Consider the following 14056-nt stretch of genomic DNA (forward strand, 5'->3'; position numbering starts at 1 on the left):
TCACGGCTGCGGAACAGAATAAAGAAAAAAGAATGAAAAGACATGAAGACAACCTAAGAGAGCTCTGGGACAATGTTAAACACAACAACATTTGCATTATAGGGGCCCCAGAAGATGAGAGAGAGAAAAGACCAGAGAAAATATTTGAAGACATTATAGTCAAAAACTTCCCTAACATGGGAAAGGAAATAGCACCCAAGTCCAGGAAGCACAGAGAGTCCCATACAGGATAAACCCAGGAGAAACATGCCAAGACACATAGTAATCAAAATGGCAAAACATAAAGACAAAGAAAAATGATTGAAAGCAGCAAGGGAAAAATGACAAATAACATACAAGGGAACTCCCATAACGTTAACAGCTGATTTCTCAGCAGAAACTCTACAAGCCAGAAGGGAGGGGCATGATATACTTAAAGTGATGAAAGGGAAGGACCTACAACCAAGATTACTCTACCTGGCAAGGATCTCATTCAGATTCAATGGAGAAATCAAAAGCTTTACAGACAAACAAAAGCTAAGAGAATTCAGCACCACGAAACGAGCTCTACACCAAATGTTAAAGGAACTTCTCAAAGTGGAAAACACAAGAGAAGGACCTACAAAAACAAACCCAAAACAATTAAGAAAATGGTCATAAGAACATACATATCGATAATTACCTTAAACATGAATGGATTAAATGCTCCAACCAAAAGTCACAGACTTGCTGAATGGATATATAAACAAGACCCATATATATGTTGTCTACAAGACACCCACTTCAGACCTAGGAACACATTCAGACTGAAAGTGAGGGGATGGCAAAAGATACTCCATGCAAATGGAAATCAAAAGGAAGCTGGGGTAACAATACTCATATCAGATAAGATAGACTTTAAAGTAAAGAATGTTACAAGAGACAAGGAAGGACATTACATAATGATCAATGGATCAATCCATGAAGAAGATATAACAATTATAAATATATATGCACCCAACATAGGAGCACCTCAATACCTAAGGCAACTGTTAACAGTTCTAAAAGAGGAAATTGCCAGTAACACAATAATAGTGGGGGACTTTAACACCTCATTTACATTGATGGACAGATCATCCAAAATGAAAAAATAAGGAAACAGAAGCTGTAAATGCCACATTAGGCCAGATAGATTTAATTGATATTTATAGGACATTCTATCCAAAAGCAGCAGATTACACTTTCTGCTCAAGGGTGCATGGAACATTCTCCAGGATAGATCACATCTTGGGTCACAAATCAAGCCTCAGTAAGTTTAAGAAAATTGAAATCATATCAAGCATCTTTTCTGACCACAACACTATGAGATTAGAAATGAATTACAGGGAAAAAAAGCATTGAAAAAGCAAACACATGGAGGCTAAACGATATGTTACTAAATAACCAAGAGATCACTGAAGAAATCAAAGAGGAAATCAAAAAATACCTAGAGACAAATTACAAGGAAAACACAATGATCCAAAACCTATGGGATGCAGCAAAACATTTCTAAGAGGGAAGTTTACAGCTATACAAGCCTACCTGAAGAAACAAGAAAACTCTCAAATAAACAATCTAACCTTACACATAAAGGAACTGGAGAAAGAAGAGCAAACAAAACCCAAAGTTAGTAGAAAGAAAGAAATCATAAAAATCAGAGCAGAAATAAATGAAATATAAACAAAGAAAACTGTGGCAAAGATCAATAAAACTAAAAGCTGGTTCTTTGAGAAGATAAACAAAATTCATAAAACATTAGCCAGACTCATCAAGAAAAACAGAGAGATGACTCAAATCAATAAAATTAGAAATGAAAAAGAAAAAGTTACAACAGACACCACAGAAATACAGAGCATCCTAAGAGACTAATACAAGCAACTCTATGCCAAAAAAATGGAAAACCTGGAAGAAATGGACAAATTCTTAGAAATGTATAAACTTCCAAGACTGAACAAGGAAGAAATAGAAAATATGAACAGACCAATCACAAGTAATGAAATTGAAACTGTGATTAAAAATTTTCCAACAAAAAAAAGGCCAGGACCAGATGGCTTCACAGGTGAATTCTGTCAGACATTTAGAGAAAAGCTAATACCCATCCTTCTGAAATTCTTCCAAAACACTGCAGAGGAAGGAACACTCCCAAACTCATTCTACGAGGCCACCATCACCCTGATATGAAAACCAGACAAAGATACTACAAAAAAGAAAATTACAGACCAATATCACTGATGAATATATATGCAAAAATCATCAACAAAATACTAGCAAAAAGAACCCAACAACACATTAAAAGGATCATACACCATGATCAAGTGGGATTTATCTCAGGGATGCAAGGATTCTTCAATATACGCAAATCAATCAATGTGATACACCATATTAACAAATAGAGGAAGAAAAACCATATGATCATCTCAATAGATACAGAAAAACTTTTGACAAAATTCAACACCCATTTAAGATAAAAACTCTCCAGAAAGTGGGCATAGAGGGAACCTACCTCAACATAATAAAGGCTATATATGACAAACCTACAGCAAACATCATTCTAAATGGTGAAAAACTGAAAGCATTTCCTCTGAGAACAGGAATAAGACAAGGTTGCCCACTCTTGCCACTATTATTCAACATAGTTTTGGAAGTCTTAGCCACAGCAATCAGAGAAAGAAAAGAAATAAAAGGAATACAAATTGGAAATCAAGAAGTAAAACTTTCACTGTTTGCCAATGACATGATACTATATAGAGAGAATCCTAAAGAGGCCACCAGAAAACTACTAGAGCTAATCAATGAATGTGGTAACAGCAGGATACAAAATTAATGCACAGAAATCTCTTGCATTCCTATACACTAATGATGAAAAATCTGAAAGAGAAATTAAGGAAACACTCCCATTTACCATGGCAACAAAGAGAATAAAATACCTAGGAATAAACCTACCTAAGGAGACAAAAGACCTGTATGCAGAAAACTATAAGACACTGATGAAAGGAATTAAAGATGATACCAACAGATGGAGATATGTACCATGTTCTTGGATTGGAAGAATCAATATGGTGAAAATGACTATACTACCCAAAGCAATCTATAGATTCAATACAACCCTTAACAAATTATCAATGGCAATTTTTACGGAACTAGAACAAAAAATCTTAAAATCTGTATGAAGAAACAAATGACCCCAAATAGCCAAAGCAGTCTTAAGGGAAAGAAATGGAGCTGGTGGAATCAAACTCCCTGACTTCAGACTATAATATAAAGCTACAGTAATCAAGACAATATGGTACTGGCACAGAAACAGAAACATAGATCAATGGAACAGGATAGAAAGGCCAGAGATAAACCCACGCACCTATCGTCAACTAATCTATGCAAAGGAGGCAAATATATACAATGGAAAAAAGACAGTCTCTTCAATAACTGGTACTGGGAAAACTGGACAGCTACATGTAAAAGAATGAAATTAGAACACTCCCTAACACCATACACAAAAATAAACTCAAAATGGATTAGAGACCTAAATGTAAGACTGGACACTATAAAACTCTTAGAGGAAAACATAGGAAGAACACTCTTTGACATAAATCTCAGGAAGATCTTTTTTGATCCACCTCCTAGAGTAATGGAAATAAAACCAAAAATAAACAAATGGGACCTAATGAAACTTAAAAGCTTTTGCACAGCAAAGGAAACAATAAACAAGACGAAAAGACAACCCTCAGAACGGGAAAAACATTTGCAAACGAATCAACAGACAAATGATTAATCTCTAAGATATATAAACAGCTCATGCAGCTCAATATTAAAAAAAAAACAACCCAATCCAAAAATTGGCAGAAGACCTAAATAGACATTTCTCCAAAGAAGACATAGAGATGGCCAAGAAGCAAATGAAAAGCTGCTCAACATCACTAATTATTAGGGAAATGCAAATCAAAACTACAGTGAGGTATCTCCTCACACCAGTAAGAATGGGCATCATCAGAACATCTATAAACAACAAATGCTGGAGAGGGTGTGGAGAAAAGGGAACCCTCTTACACTGTTGGTGGGAATGTAAATTGATACAGCCACTATGGAGAACAGTATGGAGATTTCTTAAAAAATTAATAACAGAATTACCATATGATCCAGCAATCCCACTACTGGGCATATACCCAGAGAAATCCATAATTCAAAAAGACTCATTCACCCCAATGTTCTTTACAGTATTATTTACAATAGCCAGGTCATGGAAGCATCCTGAATGCCCATCGACAGATGAATGGATAAAGAAGATGTTGTACATATATACAATGGAATATTACTCAGCCATAAAGAGGAACAAAATTGGTTCATTTGTTGAGACGTGGATCGATCTAGAGACTGTCATACAGAGTGAAATAAGTCAGAAAGAGAAAAACAAATACCGTATATTAATGCATATATGTGGAACCTAGAAAAATGGTACAGATGAACTGGTTTGCAGGGCAGAAATTGAGAGACTGATGTAGAGAACAAACCTATGGGCACCAAGGGGGGAAAGCAGTGGGGGGATGGGGGTGGTTGTGTGATAAATTGGGCGATTGGGATTGACATGTATACACTGATGTGTATAAAATTGATGACTAATAAGAACCTGCTGTATAAAAAAATAAATTAAATTCAAAAAGAAAATGTCTATACTTACCGAAGCAATCTATAGATACGATGCAATCCCTATCAAAATTCTAATGGCATTTTTCACAGAACTAGAACAATTAATCCTAAAATTTGTATGTAACCACAAAAACCCTGAATAGCCAAAGCACTCTTGAGAAAGAATAACAAAGCTGGAGGCATCATGCACCCTGATTTCAAACTATATTACAAAGGTATAATAATTAACACTGTATGATATTGGCATAAAAACAGACACATAGATCAATGAAAGAGAATATAAAGCCCAGAAATAAACCTATGTATACATGGTGAATTAAAGACAAAAAATGCCAAAATATACAAGGGGGAAAGGACAGTCTCTTCAATAAATGGTGCTGGGAAAACTGGACAGTCATATGGAAAACAATGAAACTGGACCACTATCTTACACCACACACAAAAATTAACTCAAAAAGGATTGAGGACTTGAACATAAGACCTGAAACCATAAAATTCCTAGAAGAAAACACAGGTGGTAAGCTCCTTGACATAAGTCTTGGTGATGATTTTTAAATAGGACACCAAAAGCAAAAGCAGCAAAGCAAAAATAAACAACTAGGACTACATTAAACTAAAAACTTCTGCACAACAATGGAAACCATCAACAAGGTGAAAAGGCAACATACTGAGTGGGAAAAAATATTTGCAAATCATAATCTGATAAGGGACTAATATCCAAAACATCTGAAGGAATTAAATAATTTTTGATTTAATTTTTAATAATTCAATAGCAAAAAAAATTTCAAATTAAAAATTGGCTAGAAGATCTGAAAGACATTTTTCCAAAGAAGACACACAGATGGTGAACAAGTACATGAAAAGATGCTCAATATTAATCAACATGGAAATGCAAATCAAAATCACAATGAAATATCACTTCACACCTGTTATTATGGTTATTATCAAAAAGCAAGAAATAACAAGTGTTGGAGAGGATGTGGAGAATACTGTTGGTGTGAATGAAAATTGGTGTAGCCAGTATGAAAAACAGTAGGGAAATTCCTCAAAAGATTAAAAATAGAACTACCATATGATCCAGCAATTCCACTTCTGGATACTTATCTAAAAAGAAAAAAATAAGAAAACACTAATTCAAAAAGAGATATGCAGCCCCCCATTTATTAGAACACTATTTACAATAGCAGAGATATGGAAACAGCATAAATGTCCATCAATGGATGAATGAATAAAGAAATTTATATTAAATATATTGGAATATTGTTTAACCATAAAAAAAGAAGGAAATCTTGCCATTTGCAACAACATGGATAGACCTCAAGGGCATGATGCTAAATGAAATAAGTCAGACAGAGAAACACAAATACTGTATGATCTCTCTTATATGTAGAATTAAAAAACAAAACAAACCAAAATGTACAAACAAACAAAAAGAAGCTCATAGATACAGAGGACAGATTGGCGGTTGCCAGAATTGAGGGTGGGGGTTGGGAAAAATGGGTGAAAGGAGTCAAAAGTTAAAAAAAAATAAATGAAAAAAATATTAATAGGGCTAATGATGGTCTTTACAAATTGGTAATGAAAAACTCACTAGAAAGATTCTACAATTTTAAATAGAATATACCTAATAGTGTATCTGACAGAATTGCATGTAGGAACTGATAAATTCATATAAGAGTAGAAAACATTATAATTGCATTATTTTTTATGCCTCAAGAATATAGGAAAGCTTTCTGGAGTAGAAAATTCTACATTAGGCTTGAAGCAATATAGAGTCCAATAAAAGCTATATCCCTACCCCTGAGAACATTTGAACAATCCACTTGACATGAAATTAAAAAGTCCCAGGCATCTAACAACCATATGTTGGAAGTGGCATACAAAATACAAACCATGCCATCAAGATTAGGCATTTGGCAACTGAAGGTTGGGTGGGCACTTAGAGTTATTTTGCAACACAGCATAGATCCCAAAGCAATGACAGTCTCCTAGGCTAGAGGGCCTGTTGAAGCAAGCTAGCACATACACATAAAAAACTAATTACAAGGGGCTTGAAAAACAGGAAATTAACAGTTATTAAATGCAAACACCTTTGGGGGAAGTGAGGTAAGTTAATAGTAAAAAGCGGTGGTAGTGATCATGCTGTGTGGCTGTGAGGCAAAAGTGAGTGATGGTGGAAAAAAATGAGAGAAGAGAGAATGTCAAAAAAAAATCATGTTTTTCCTCTTTAGGAGAAGAAGTGAGGCCAGAAATAAAATAATAAATTTAATGTGAATTTATGAATAGAACTTGGCCTGAAACCATAGTTCAAGAAACACAAAAAGTGAATTGTTTAGGTAAATAGTCATAGCACATGGTGCCCAGATCTGACTCAGAGCATCTAAGATATATTACCACATGTTTATATAAAGAACATGACACCTGAAAGAATAGAATGACATAAAGTAAGTTTAAAAAGTAAAAATACTGATTTTTTTATGATTGAAGTTAGAAGCAAACAAATATATTTGGGAATTACTGGCAAGTTGCTAATGACCTATCAGATAACACAGTTAAGCCTTGTTGACTTGAAATTTCCTATTGAGAAAAAAGTGCCTATATTATTTTTAATAGAAAATATATTATTAAGTAAATGTTTTAAAATATAAATATTAAAACATGAGTATGTAAATTCATTGTCCCAGAGAATATGTGTAAGAGTCAGAACTTACTTTTGAGTACTAAGTACATGGGTCACACTGAAGAGGGATCTTCAGGTATAAAACCTGAAAAACTTCTGTGTATTTTGATTTTCTTTATTAACAATCATGCATTCAAGAGGTAATTAAATTTAAAATATAGCAAAATAAAAAATATATATACAAAATAGAATACGTAGTACATTCTGGCATGAATAAAGCTAGGTTAATGGTGGAACTGGATGAATATTACTAAAGAACATATAGTTTGAAAGAGGAAAAAACATGCTGTTATTTAAGGCTTGTGAAAAACAGGCTTATATCTTACAGGGCTCAATTATCCCACAGAAAAATCTATGTGTATGTATAAGTGCTTTTGTGTGGGTACACACCAAAATTTTTCAACTTAAATAAAAATTAGGTTAAGTAAGATCTATCCAGGACCCAAGAAACATTAACACGTAAGTAATTTGAAAAGTTCCTATTAGATACAAGAAGTTGACCAATTTAGTGTTCGTCAAGTATTAATTACTAAGACTTCAGAATTCAAATTAGTAAAACCTCAATCAAGAATGGCTTGGCAGGGAATTCCCTGACAGTCCAGTGGTTAGAATGCAGGTTTCCACTGCTGTGGACCCGGGTTGGGGAACTAAGATCCCGCAAGCTGCGTGGCACAGCAAAAAAAAAAAAAAAGGCTTGGCAATGTAATTGGCTTGGTTTTTTTCCCTTTTTTTATGGGCACTTACTGAATATCTACACTACCAACCAGTGTAGTGGTGTTGAGATCCAGAGAAGCCAGTCTTTGATACCAGATTTCCCAATTCTGCCCTGGAACTTCTTGTGCTGTGAATGAATTAACAGTGTCCTGTCTTCCCTGCCCAGTGGGCAGCCTCCTGACTGCTGTTTCACTTTTCATAGACAATGGTAGATGCTCCAAATTCAATCCCTTCTGTCTCAGCTATGCAGCTATGCAGCACTTTTTAAATACCTGTGGTATTTCTTAAAATTGTTTCCTCCTTCTGGTACTCTAGTAATTTCTGTTCTTGCTTTCTAGTCCTCAAAAGTTCTATATTACAAGTCTTTACAGCAACTGTAAGACAATTCCAAATCTGTCCAGGAGTGCTTTGCTGGGACCATTTGCCTACCTGTTTACACATTTCCTGGAAGAATTTTCCAATTTACTCAAATCCCCTTTACAGTTGCATTGCCTCTGATCTGTCTCTTTAGACTTGACCGAGTTCAACTAGCTTATATTAGTTCTATTTATTTTAATGGAAAGTATTATTGAGCATTTTCCAAATGTTTGGCAGTCTATATTCCTATCTCACACACTCCTTCCAGTTCTGTGAGGTACATAGGGAAAGCTATGCAACACAGAGGAGAGGCAAAGCCAGTAATTTGGGTTAGAAGCCTGGTTATGCCACTTACTAGCTGTGTAATTGTAGGCAAGTCACTCATTCTCTAGGCACTTCAGATAATAAATGTACCCACTTCAGAGTTTGTGAGTAGTAAATGAGCTAAAATATGTAAAATACTTAGAACAGTGGCTGCATACAATCAGCACTATATAAGTGTCAACTACTAGTATTTTACTCATTTTACAAATGGAAGATAGGTTCAGAGGGATTTAAGTTACTCAAGCTCAAATAGTTAGCATTTTGACAATAGCTATACCACTATTTACATGGTTATCTATTTCTGAACACCTATATTATTCTAACCTTTGATGAAAAATGCTTTGATCAACACCCCTATATCTAAATCTTCATTCATGTCAACTCCCCCCCCACACATACAGCATAAAATCCATTGAATAATGTCCAAAAGTATGCTGACATTTCAGATTTTGGGGTGTCTGGCCAAAGTATCTCTCAGTTTCATCTTCCACCAGCCATAAATGAAGGTGTCCATTCACCTAAACTCTTATCAACATTGGGTCATATTTACTTTTTATACCAGAATCCACTCCCACTCAATTAAACTTTAATCATTTAAGATGATTTTATTTTTAAGTAGTTTTTACTTTGCTAATATTTTAGCAAGAATTAAGTAATGTCAAAATCTCCGTTTAGGGCTTCCCTGGTGGCGCAGTCGTTGAGAGTCCGCCTGCCGATGCAGGGGACGCGGGTTCGTGCCTCTGTCTGCTGTCTGGGAAGATCCCACATGCCGCGGAGCGGCTGGGCCCGTGAGCCATGGCCGCTGAGCCTGCGCGTCCGGAGCCTGTGCTCCGCAACGGGAGAGGCCTCTCAAAACTCCGTTTATTTAGAAAAGGTAGGTAAAATTCCAAACTATTGTCCCTGTTTTTGAGCATAGACTATACAATTTTTGGATGAGTGTCCCATATCTAGCACATTGTGGCTGGAAGGACATTGAATTGGTATCTACTACATCATCTGAATTAGTATGTCCTTTCATTCAACTTTCTCTCCTGTGGCATGGTTATAAGTGGTTTACCAAACTTGATCTCTCTCCTCTGAATATGCTAGTTGGAAATGAACTATGTTATTCTAGATATATGTTCAAGGCAAATATTAATGTTTGGACATTCTGTATTTATTTTTGTTTTCCCTAGGGAATATGCTTTAAACTGTTTTGTTTTAGCCATAAATATGAATATTGTTTGTCAGTCTTAGAAGTTCTTATCTTCCTGTCTGAGGTTGCAGTGGAAGTTGGAGTGGTAGTTAGGATGGAGAGAAGATGGGGAGATAGAATGATAGGAAAATAGATTGATTTTGGGGATTCTGTATTGAATGGATGTTTGGAGACACTGTGCTAAACAAATAAGAATAGAATAATAAATTGTGAATGCCTAATATTCAAAAGTTCCTTAAGTCGTAGCAACTAAAAACAAACATAAAGTTGACAAGTTAAAGACCTGAGGGAGCAGTAAAGTATAGGCACTTCATGACTGAATTAGTTTCACGTTAATACTTCTGGATAATTAACTGAATAAAAAAAAAAACAAAGTATCTCTGAAGCTATGAATTTAATCTCTGCTACACATAGAAACAGAATAAAGTTGTTCAATACACACACAGATATACACACGTAGAGAGAGTAATGTGTTGGAACATGTTTAATACTAGCTTTCTAAAGAAACAAAAGACCTGATTTGTGAGATTTGCCAATTTCTTGATGTAAATGCTACCACTGCAGTCAATTTCAAGCTACCAACAAGATATCACTGATCATGGTGTTGGGAAGAGGTTCACAAAATAACTTTCATGAGACGGTGCCAGCCAGGTCTAGCACACCAGTATGGAGTCTTCAAAACAAATGACAATTTATTACATTGTCACAGAAATCTGTAACTGCAGCTGCCTACATCACTACACACATTAAATTAAACCTAATGTGTGCTGTCAGATGTAGAAAAATGCATAACAAGGACAGAGCAATAAACTTCCATATTTGCTCTGTCCCTTAGCTTATATGGTCAGTGGTACCATTTGATCTGCATCTAAAAACTTTCCTCCTTGAACTGTGGAAAATAAATGAAGACGACATTCTTGAGGCTGAAGAAAATGAATTGTTAACCCCCAGGTCCACAGAAAATAAACAGGGAGGCTTTGTTCAAACTAAAGAAAATAAATTAAACATAAAAGATGCTATTTCAGGGACAAAGATTTATCATTTTTAAAGCTGGTTGAGGGCTAGACTAATATTGCAAAGTTCCAGAGAGTAGCTCTACACTGCTTCCTTGAAAAACTCATTATAAACCAACTACTGCCATCCTCTGAATTGCAAAACGCTCTGGCAGTAGTCTGGTAGTTTGTCCCTCTGCCTATTTTTCAAGAAATAAATTGTCTTCTTTCTTTATGGAAGATTATGCCCCTGTTCTGTTTCCTTCTTAAGTTGCTTTGCATGTAAGCAGTAAATTGTCCTATTTCAGCTCAGAGACAACTTGTCAGAGAACATATTCAAAGTGATCTTTCCAGCTTCCCAGATAGTCTCCTTTGAAAGTGTTTTGGAGTGTCAGATAATCCATTCACTACCTATCAAGGCTTATCATTATTTCAGTGGCTGACTTGTTTCTCAAAAAGCCTAACTTTAAATTATTATTTAATATAGCAGTAATTCTTGCATTATGTATAAAAACAATGAAATAACTAAGTCTGAGGGAAAGAATGCAGTACATTTGGATTTGAAAAATGGTGCATTCTAATTATTTCCTATTAAAGTTTTCTCCTTTATTCTCTGTAAAATACCACATAAAATAAGTGTAAAAACGTATGAAGATATTTTTGCCATTTGCTCCCAAACTGAAAAGCATTTATAACTTAAAAATTAAATATTGTGCTTTCTAGTTACTGTTTTGAGCAGTAATTTAATCCCAAAGCATGTATGAAGTGCCTACAATGTGATGGCACTCTACTAGTCGCTAGAACAGTCTTTCTCATCTTTGTCTACACATAAGAACAAATTGGGTAGTATTTTTAAGTAGAAGGTGCCTGGGCCCTCACCTCAGAAAATCAGATTCAATTATCTGGAATGGGACCAAGATGCTGATATATTTAAAATACTCTGTGATGTGCATCCAGGATTCTGAATCACCACGCTAGAGATACAGGAAGGAATAAGATCCAATTACTGTCCTCAAGTAGCTGGCCATCTAAAAAGGGAGATGTCCTAGCTTGGTTGTCATAACAAAATACCATAGAATGTATGGTATCTTGCACCAGTCTCCAAATACTGAATACTATATTCTAAATAATGTTTACTACTTTCAAAATCACCTGTAAAATATTTTAAATGACCTCAATATATTATTTTCATGAAAACATGTGTTGTTATGAAAATATATGTTTAGTAGTGTATCACTTATTGGAAGTTCACATTATTGATCAAACTGGAACATGACCAAGAACCCAATATTAGGCATATGTGTACATGTACACATACACACATACACATATGCACACACAAACTGTGATAAATATTCTAAAGCTTATTGATCTTCAAAACAGGTTTATTTGGGAATAGCAGAGAATTGCAATTCAGGACATTCAAGCTATAGTGAAACATAGGCAAGTCCAAAGAGACAAAGGGAAGGTCAGCTTTTACTAGGTTTCAGTAGAAAATTGGTGAGGACTATTTTAAACACACGTTTATTGGAGAAGAGCAGGAATTGTCGTGGTTTCTCACTGGCTGCAAGCAGTGATTAGAGTGTTGCTGCTGGGGTAAGAGGGATCTTCCTCATCTTTCTTAAAAGAAGCAGGTAAAATTCTCAGGTGAAATATATCCTCCTTAGTCAAAGTAATTCTTATATTCCTTTTTCCTGCTGTTTATCCAGGCTGCAATAAGTGGTATGTGCATGAGAGTTCCACCTTCAGGCCTTCCAGCCTCGATTTTTAAAGGAGGTTTCCTTTATTTTCACATTCCCCTCTTTTGATCAAGATCTCTCCTTGAAAGCATCACTGATCAAGAGTCGGATCTTCTGCATGTAGTGGTTTTGTCCCTCAATGTGAGGAAGGACCCTTCCTAGTTGTCATGTCCCATGTCAGAGGGAAAGTGCAGACTGGAAACCATTGAGGCCTCACTTGAGTAACAAGGAAGAGTGGGAGTGAGAATGTTCAGGCATTTCTCATCTAAAGTCTATATCTTATCAAGATTATAAGCACTGAAGTTCATCTCAAAGTGCTGAGCCAGCATCACTCTATTGGGTTCATCCTTTTTATAAAGATTTGACAGGCAACAGGTACAAAACTCAAAAATGATTATGCAAAGCAGAGTTAAAAGTAATACGACAAGTTCAGTTTGTATGATCGTTCTAAAATAGGAGTCCAAACCTGAGGGTGACCAGCTAAATAGGTGAAAAGACCAGAGGTCATCGGGTGAAATTTGTTGTAACCAATGGGATCGTTTCCTGATTTTGTGTAATTTTTAAATCTCTCCAGAGACACTTATCCTTGTGCAACAGGTGTTGTTTGCTATTTCATAAATGCCTCTTTGTTCAGCAAGTAGATAACTGAGGGCCATGTGATTTCCCGAAATTACTTTAGCCAATGATCATCATTGGGCTTCTATTGCCTTGGCTGTGGAATCAGCCAGCTCTCCTAACGTTAGGGAGAGATTCTTGATCAAGCATTAATTGGCACTTATTCCAACCCAGAGGAGGAGGACTTTCCCTATGGAGGCAAACTTGGAGTCATGTATGCCTCCTGGAAGTTCTAAGAGGCCATGGAGGCTTAATGGAGTGGACCAATGACAGGCTTCAAAAGCCTTACTCTGTAGCTGATGTCGAGGAGACGCCAGGTGTAATCAGCAGTGGCACTTGGGACAAGTGACAAAAGTGTTACAGTATGGACTACAGAGTCACCACTGTCACGAACAGAGTACAATTTCTAGTGGCAAGCCCCCAAATTAGGTAAGTTTTCCCCTTTTGCAATAGATTGAAAAATGTGGATAAGAGCGTTGTCTTTCCAAGGAAAAAAGGAAGAGGGTAAGGTAAAAATTATCAGCAGGAAAAAGATATACAGGTCTGGTCCGATCATCTTGAGAAAGCTGTCTCCCTCAACTGTCATCTGCTTCAATTCCTAGTCAGTTTGATTCCGAGATTTCCATGGCTTGTATAGAAACAGGTGTCAGATGGACTCTTCTTTACCTGTGAGATGTGTACTTAAGGCTGGAGTCTCTGAAGTTTGGCTGCCATCTGGGTAGTGAGGAGAACCTGGTATGGTCCCTTCCAAGGAGATATAAGGGCAGTCTTTGTTCTTAATGATTTCAAATCAGATGGGTGG

This window comes from Delphinapterus leucas, chromosome 19 (assembly GCF_059928025.1).
Source record: "Delphinapterus leucas isolate spDelLeu-1000000601 "Yukka" chromosome 19, BTC_Dleu_Yukka2, whole genome shotgun sequence".
Taxonomy (NCBI): Eukaryota; Metazoa; Chordata; class Mammalia; order Artiodactyla; family Monodontidae; genus Delphinapterus; species Delphinapterus leucas.